This window comes from Haliotis rufescens, unplaced genomic scaffold, assembly GCF_023055435.1.
Source record: "Haliotis rufescens isolate VD_foot unplaced genomic scaffold, xgHalRufe1.0.p SCAF_10, whole genome shotgun sequence".
Taxonomy (NCBI): Eukaryota; Metazoa; Mollusca; class Gastropoda; order Lepetellida; family Haliotidae; genus Haliotis; species Haliotis rufescens.
Genome location: NW_025963780.1, coordinates 37561775 through 37570318, shown reverse-complemented (window position 1 = coordinate 37570318; position 8544 = coordinate 37561775). Strand labels below are relative to the sequence as shown.

Below are 8544 nucleotides of genomic sequence, written 5' to 3'. Positions count from 1 at the left end.
TTTGTTGTTTACCGTCGCACTAAGGAATATTCCACCTTTATGACTGCTGCTCGTACATAATCTAGACTTCACATGGCAAACCATTATTGATAATGTAAGCATTGATCCACACGGTTGAGGTACGATGGTACCAGGTTACCGAGTCTGTTATCTTACGACAAGCATAGTCTACATGGGAATCACGGGGTTTGAATATTAACTTGGTCTCACTATGTCGTTGCTATATGCTTAATTAGAAATACTTCTATATATCTCTGGACATGGTGGATATGATATTCCTTCATAATTTAATTGTAATTATTTCATATAAAATATGTGTGCTATATGTTAAGGCTGTCCTGAAAAGGAGGGGTTCAGTCATGAAATAAATGAGTATAAAGAGATGTCCATCAAAGCATTGAAAAGACAATGTCAAATTTGCTACACTTAGCTGAACATGTCTAAGAAATTCAATGTTGAAATTAATGAAATCGACGACCCACCATACATTACATATCCAATACAGAAGGCATCTCCTGGTGTCAAATTTGCAACACTAAGCTGAACATGTCTTAGAAATTCATTGTTGAAATTAATTAAATCCCAAATTCACATTCGTCTAGTCAGTTTTCTTGAAGTAATTTTAATATCTTATTTAAAAATTAACAATTTGCAAATTTAAGATAAACAGATGGGAATGATTGAGTTGGATGGCTTGCCAAAATGGGTGGGACCAAAGATGTATTTTTCCACCACTGCTAGCCCACTGAGATCCCATGCCGCAGTTTAACATGAACACCCCGCTCAGACAGAGTTTACTGACTCCGAGCCGACCAGTCCTTGTTTTACCCCCTGTGTCCCGAGAGCCATGCACGGTAACAACAAATACCATCTTTTAACGCTTTTTGGTATAACGTGGCCAGGAGATCGAAGCCTCTACCTTCCGCTCTCCGGGCAGACGCGCTTCCACCTGTGGAGGCATAAGGAAATTCATACCAAAAAAAATAGTTTTTCCATTTGATATATTTTCAGTTACTTTCAAAACTCACGTTGGTTTTAACGCTGCTTCGGGCAGTATTTCAGTTAAATCAGGCATCACTGAATGGCTTCTCACACCATTAAACCATTGATGACGTCGGTTGATTGCTGCAGTTCATTCTGAACCAAGAATTCACTGTTCATTCTGAACGTGTATTTTAACAAGTAAAACTGACGCAACTATAGGCCTTTATGGATAATTATAGAGAAATTATATACCAAGCATAACATGGTTTAAGTCGGAGAAATCACTCGAATCTGTCATGATCATCGACTCGTTAATTCCATTTCCAGAATCAACAGATCCTCATGCTTTGTCCACTGGTTAAACCGCTACCTGTGTGTCAAGAGTCTAGCGACTGCAGGCGTAAAATATATTTTACAGAAAATATGACTAAGCTTTAAAAAAAACATGTGAGCTGGTATATTACAGAGTTGTGTCATGACGAGTTTGTTTACAAATATGTTTTAAATAAATGGGCAAAAACGTCAATGCAGTTTGGGGAAGCTTCTATCACCAACTCACCAAATCACCTCCCCTTCGAATTCCTAACACAACCTCTCACTCGCGCACTCGATGCCCCAAAGTTGGGTTTTACCTAGGAAAGCAAAATCAACAAAATCGTAACATTGATATACACCGAGTTAACTTTCCAGATTGTGAAATAGATGTTTATAGTGTTTTGGGTTCTAAAACTAGATTGACAATTGACAATGTAGCTCGTATACAGTCTCAGTGAACCAATAGTGATAAGATCATTGATCAATGAATGCTGATCGACCAATGTTCCTTTGATGAAGCGGTTAACCGCTGAAACAGTCTAACTAGAGTAAGCTCCCCTTGTTATCAAGTGTTGCAATACACAAGTTGTGCAATAAAACTGCTGTGTTGACATTCGTTCCTGATTAAGCAAACATGACGTGGGGAATTGCTGACGAGGGTGTTCCTAGAAGATATAAAAGCTGGTGGAAACGTCACCCATCTTCAGTATTGCTATCCCAAACCGAGAGAGATTGTTGTCGGGATTCCGCCCGGTAGCCGTCTTGTCGGGGTGATACTCGAGCAACATGTCGCCTACTTCGAAAATGATTATCAAGAGATACAACCGCTTACTTCGCCATTAGAATGCTTCCATGCATTCTGACAAGCACCATGTGACCTCATCACAAACCCCGGTCTGAGGCGTGACACCCCCACAGCGACCGCGCAGCCGCCCCTCGGGGTGCTAGGCGGTGGGGGTGGAGCGCCGAGGGCCCCTTCTGTCACAGGACTTGTGGGTGAAGTATGTACATATTCTCACCCCATACTTGTCACTGACGGGGCCGTGTTTTCAACGAGATGCGGTATATGTGTACTCGGAAACTTCGGGAGGAAATATGTACTTGTAAGTAAGTATGTAGGAATAATTACTATTCATATTAAATGTATTTCATATGCATAAATAAAATTTGTAGTTCATATTCAAATGTATTTCATTTCAACATGTCCTGGTATGTATATATACAAATAATGTTTTTTGTTCCTTTTTGAGTCATATTCACATCATACGTATTCATATAATGTGAATTTCATATTCACATTAAATATTTTATATTCACATCAAATATATTTCATATCCATATAATGTGCATTTCTAATTCACATTAAATATTTTATATTCACATTAAATATATTTCATATCCATTTAATGTATATTTCATATTCATATAATGTGTGTTTCATATTTATATATGCATATTATATGTGATGGTTAGTATATATGGTAGCATATTATATAGTTCATATGAATAAATTGAGGAACAGAAAATATATACCTATCAGTTGATTATGTCATGTTTGATTTTCATGCGTTAGCGATATTACGTGATTTTATTTCTTAAAAATAAATATACATGTAATTTGATTTAGCATTTACATTTTTTTTAATCTGCTGATGGGTATCGTAGACATCTTACACGACCATTCCAGGAGATAAAATGAAAAATGTTGAATCATTGAGGAACACACCAAATAAACCCTGGGCTGTGAATTATGTTAACGTAAGTACAATTGTTTACAGTTACATTTCATTGTCTATATCAGTGTTAATTGGTGGGGATTTTTTTGCTTTAAATGAATGCGAAGAATGTAGATCAATTTATATAAATCTATGTTCGTACCACGTTTTGTATTCAACCTGGTTCTTGATGTCTCTGAATGAATGTTAAAATTTGTTTCCATCAGACACTTGCATTATACATTATTGTTTGAATATTGATAAAGCCTTATCTCCAAATGAATGTTTCTCGTCATATAGTATCTTTCAAATACCTGCTCGAGATTTATTAAGTTGTTTGTATTTCAGGGAAGTGGAAGTGAACACCAAAGAAAGAAGATTCTGGCATTCAATAATTTCGAAAAGTGTATAAATTTTCAATTATCTAAAAATATTAAAATGTCAACACAAATGTGTCTTGGAGTTCTTTGCTGAATGGTGACTTCGCATGACTGAAAGTTGAAGTATACTATATGGAGTTGATTAGAGACCGACCATTTAATATTCAAGGGGGTGGGGACCTGGAACTTTTCTATGGAGATTACATTTTTTTCGGTCACAGCTACAAAAGCAGATATATGATTTTATTTAACTCTATGACCTTGAAGATAAGCACCTTGCAACTAGATCTATGTCATTTTTTGTGGCAGGCATTTTTTTCACCAGTCTGAACCGTAATTATTTTTGTCAAGAATTTTCGGTGACAATATATTTTTTCGATAAAATTCCAGGACCCGAACCTCCCCCGAAAATATCCTATGGTCAACCCCTTACAATCTCTGCCATTCTTATTTTGTTTCCGGCAGTACTTGCCTAAAGGGTAATGGTGTCTGACTTTGTTATAGTCATATCTATCTAGTTAACAGCTCAGTGGTGTTTTTACGTTTTGAACATTGTCAGTAAAACACGATCAAACTGTTAACTGGGCTATTCGACGCCCTGGTATTAAACATTGGTAAAAGGTATCTCGAATCATACACAATCACGTGACTAAAGCATATTCTAAAACATTTCCGGAACATGTTTGGGGTTGTTTTTACGACATTTTAGTAGGGAATGGTCACAACGTATTTCATCCTTCAAGTTGTAACAACGTTATTTCACGTCGTTGTGACAACGTCCATTGTAGTACACGGAATAACGTTGTAGGAACGCATTATTATAACGTTCCCTCAACGTAAAAATACAACGTTCCCACAACGTAAAATACACCGTCATCACAACGTTGTGACGACGTGAATATGACGTAACACAACGTTAGGCCATGACGTTGTGACAACATAAATGGGAGTCCACAGAATAACGTTATACTGACGTAACATCCCCAACGTTACCACAACGTAAACACAACGTTGTCACAACGTTGTCACAACGTTGTCACAGCGTGAAATTGTTAGCTTGGAGCTTAGAAAAAATACATTTCAAACACGGTAGGGGTCATGTGTTTGCAGATTCATTTCTTAACCCGGTCTTCATTGAACCAATTTATTATTGTACAAAATTGCCAAGCCACAGATACCTTTAAAGAAACTGTTGCTGAAATTAGTGATCTTTCTCCTTTTTTCAATTTTCTGCTACATGAAAAACAAAATCGGTTCACTTTCTTTTGCCCTTCAGTTTATATTGCATGTCATTCCATGGTACTGAATTGGCTAAACAATAATTTTCGCGTGTGTTGCAGTAATGCGCTGGATGATATCATGGACTTCGTATTGCTGTCTACAGTTTTTTGTGCGTTATTTATTAAATAAACCCTCTGTGAAGTTGTTATTTTTTACTTATTTATTAATAAAAGGTGACTCGGTTGATGTATGCCATTGTATCCCAATTACGTAGATCGATGGTCATGATATCAATCACAAGATTGTCCAGACTCGGATCATTTACAAACCGCCGTCATATAGCTGGAAAATGCTGAGTGCGGCGTTAAACAACAAACAAACCAAAGAAAACCAATTGCGTGGATCGATGCTCATGATGTCAGTCACTGGATTGTCTGGTCCAGACTCGATAATTTACAGACCGTTGTTATATATCTGACCTAAATATATATTTTTGCATTTATGGAGGTATAAACGTGAAAACCGATGTGCACACTTTGCGTAAATCCGCTACCTTACGCATACCGATTTTAACTTTTATACCTTCATAAACGCAAGGGGCGGTCGGGTAGCCTAGTGGTTGAAGCGTTCACTTGTCACGCCGAAGACCCGGGTTCAATTCCAAACATAGGTACAATGTGTGAAGCCCATTTGTGATGCCCCCCGCCGTGATATTGCGGGAATATTGATAAAAGAAGCGTAAAAACCATACTCATTCACTCACTCATTAACGCAAACATTATTCAATTCAATTCAGATCTGATTTTAATGAGATTGATACAGAACGTAGACCACTAGTAAATATACGAACAGCCATGTCATTTACTAACAAGACGACATCTTTTCATTTCAGAACGCTTGGATGACTTATTATAGGTAATCCGATACATGTACAAATTGACAAAAACAGGGAGCGATTATTAATATGCAAGATACTATTCGTCTCTATTTTTATTGAAAATTTGTGTATTGTCCGTTTATTGACAGCCTATTTGTAATCAATAAAATTAAATTCATTCACGTATACCCACACTAGTCCAGCGGATAAGCCCTCATTTTAGGGGTTATTGTTCAAATCGTGATAAAAGCATGAAACTTTGCACAAATATTCTTTGACAGAATTCCCTTCAATTAAGATCAAGACCCCATTCGGGTCCCGCTTTAATGCGCGGACATAAATATCTGAAAATGTTATTTTGATTTTTTCAATAATAAATTACATAAAATCCACACTTACTTTTGTCGATTTATGATCTTTAAACTCTACATTTCCTTACACAAATTCTTGTTTTTTTTATGTTGATGAGTGAGTGAGTGAGTTGGGTTTAGCGCTGCTTTTAACATTATTCCAGTTATATCACGGCGTGTCAGCTTAATGTGGGAGGAAAGCCCGAAGTGATGCAGGTCTCAGACGTTTACCGCGTCGGTGAAACCCACGAGCACGGGTATGGTGCTGACAAGCCTAGAAACATAATCGGGGCGAACCGGGATTCGAACCCACAATCATAGGTTTCTGGCGTACCCAAGGGACGCATCTCGGCACAGCGAGTCGCGGCGCCTTAGACGACTGGGCCACCCTAGCCCCCTTATCTTGATGATATTAAGCAGATATTTCATGTTTTCTTTAAAAACGTAATTCTGACAGATTCAGCAATACGAGTCTAAAAACGTAAATAATTGCATATAACATTCGGAATTTTTCCAGAATTATATTAATGTTACATAGAAATCATAAAATCAAATCAAGGCATTATAGTGTCATAACCCTGTATACGAAATCTAGACAGTATTTGGGTCATATTAAACTCTACACCCCCGGCAGTGAGTTGTACACGTGTCCTAGATACGTCAACTCAGATATGTTTGGTTTCAGCAGGTTGACAGCCGATGTGAGATAGTCAGTATCAGGCTGTCGGGTGATGTACCACGCATACCGGTATATGAATGGCGCCGCTTCAAGTCTAGGTACTATCTGCTTCATGTAATCCAGTTCTTTTTGCACAGACATTGTCTTCGGACAGGAAAACTCTGTCAGCCATATTTGTTTACCGTACCGATTGTACAGAGACTCCAGATAGCGCATGTCGTTATCCGGGTCACAATTGTATGTGTGCGCAGCCAGGAAGTCAACCCGGCAGCCATTACATGCCTTGAAAAACTCGTCCAGCCAATCGGTGGGTTCCTTGAAGCAAAGATGCCAGCCATTGCATCGAGCAGGGGCGGGGCTTACGAGCAGTTTGTCCTGCCCAAGTTTTTCGATTTCTGGCCAATGAGAAGCAGCAAGTTGAGGAGTGACATTTGATTGGTCGCGTTCATTTGGTTCGTTATATCCCAGGATGTAGTTAAACGAGTGAGATATATGCTGGGTGTAGTTAATCTGGAAACTCCAAACCATTGGAACGAACTCCCCCCTCGGAGTGCAGCCCTCGTGGATAAAGTCGATATAGTTCGTTCTCCAGTTGTACCTGCAACATAATATTATGTTATAGAGGCAAGGACACTACAACAGCGGAGGGGCGGTCGGGTAGCCTAGTGGTTAAAGCTTTCGCTCGTCACGCCGAAGACCCGGGTTTGATTCCCGACATGGGTTCAATGTGTGAAGCCCATTTCTGGTGTCCCCCGCCGAGATATTGCTATAATATTGCTAAAAGCGGCGTAAAACCAAACTCACTCACTCACTCACTTACAACCCCAGAGGGTAGGGGATTTGTGTCACCTTACCTTACACAAACGGCTTACAGAGTGGTGGAGTAATTTAGTGGTCAAGTCGTGCGCTTGTTACGAGGATAAATTGAGTTCAATTGGTGCAATGTGTGAAGCATGTGCCACCCCAACAAACACCCTTCATGAATAGTGCATAATTCAAATATGAAATGTCAACGCCAGATTATAACCAGTCTCGATTATCCACAGATTTCTTTAGAGTGAGTGAGTATGGTTTTACGCCGCTTTTAGCAATATTCCAGCAATATCACGGCGGGGGACACCAGAAATGGGCTTCACACATTGTACCCATGTCGGGAATCGACCCCGGGTTTTCGGCATGACGAGCAAACGCTTTAACCACTAGGCTACCCGACCGCCCCTTGATTTCATTGGAAGGAAAAGACAAAATAGCGCACGACCAGATACCAGTCGATCAGAAACAAACAAGCCACAACGGTGGCTCGACAATCGCGGGAATTGAAACTTGCCGTGAAAAGATTAAGAAAGAAGTCGAGTATTTCTAGTTCGGGAAAGTGACATCAAAATCATTTTTCAGACGAGATAAATCGCAAATATAAATTCCAATGTGTAATTGCATAAAGGCATGACGTATAACACCCTGAAGACGTATCGGGACTGTAGTCTGAATAGTAAAGGTGTTGATTGTGGATCTATAAAGAACGCTGCTATCTTACCACCATGACGACTCCGTTAACGCGTACGTGTCGTTACAGAGGAACACGTGGTTGTTGACGCCGTACCCTCTCTTCGTTGATGCTGCTGCCAGTGTAAACAGAAGGAATTATACAACAATAAACATGCTGACAACGACGCGAATCCAACCAGTCGCAAGGTCAACAGATCAGATAAGTCAGGTTTAGCAGCTGATAGGAGTGCACAACAAGACTCGAGAAATCTACACGAAATAACCAGCGGAACCTGAGATCCTAACATGGATGGAATTCACCCCTGTAAATCGTGTCGCTGTAAACATTGTGTGACAATAGTATGAGGATATGTTTTTATGTAAAAAAAAGTACGCTCTAAACTGCATAAGGCCCGTGAAGACGCCGGGGTAAAATAGGTCTTCAGCAACCCATGCTTGCCAAAAGGTAACTATGCTTGTCATAAGAGGCGACTAACGGGATCGGTGACTTGGTTGATGCATGTCATCGATCCCTGTT

General features: G+C 39.4%; 2 long non-coding RNA genes across 3 annotated transcripts; one reads left to right on the top strand and one right to left on the bottom strand.

Moving 5' to 3' along the window:
• Nucleotides 1–1982: 1982 nt before the first annotated feature.
• Nucleotides 1983–4805, top strand: LOC125377810. Of its 2 annotated transcripts, none has more exons than XR_007219832.1 (3): nucleotides 1983–2402; nucleotides 2965–3057; nucleotides 3363–4805. It is a non-coding gene; the product is annotated as an uncharacterized LOC125377810 (long non-coding RNA). The 2 variants fall into 2 exon arrangements; XR_007219831.1 differs by having other exon boundaries at nucleotides 1983–2406.
• Nucleotides 4806–6348: 1543 nt separating this feature from the next.
• LOC124131166 lies at nucleotides 6349–8218 on the bottom strand. The gene is made up of 2 exons (XR_007219830.1): nucleotides 8056–8218; nucleotides 6349–7119 (listed from the first exon to the last, which is right to left on the bottom strand). It is a non-coding gene; the product is annotated as an uncharacterized LOC124131166 (long non-coding RNA).
• Nucleotides 8219–8544: the final 326 nt, after the last annotated feature.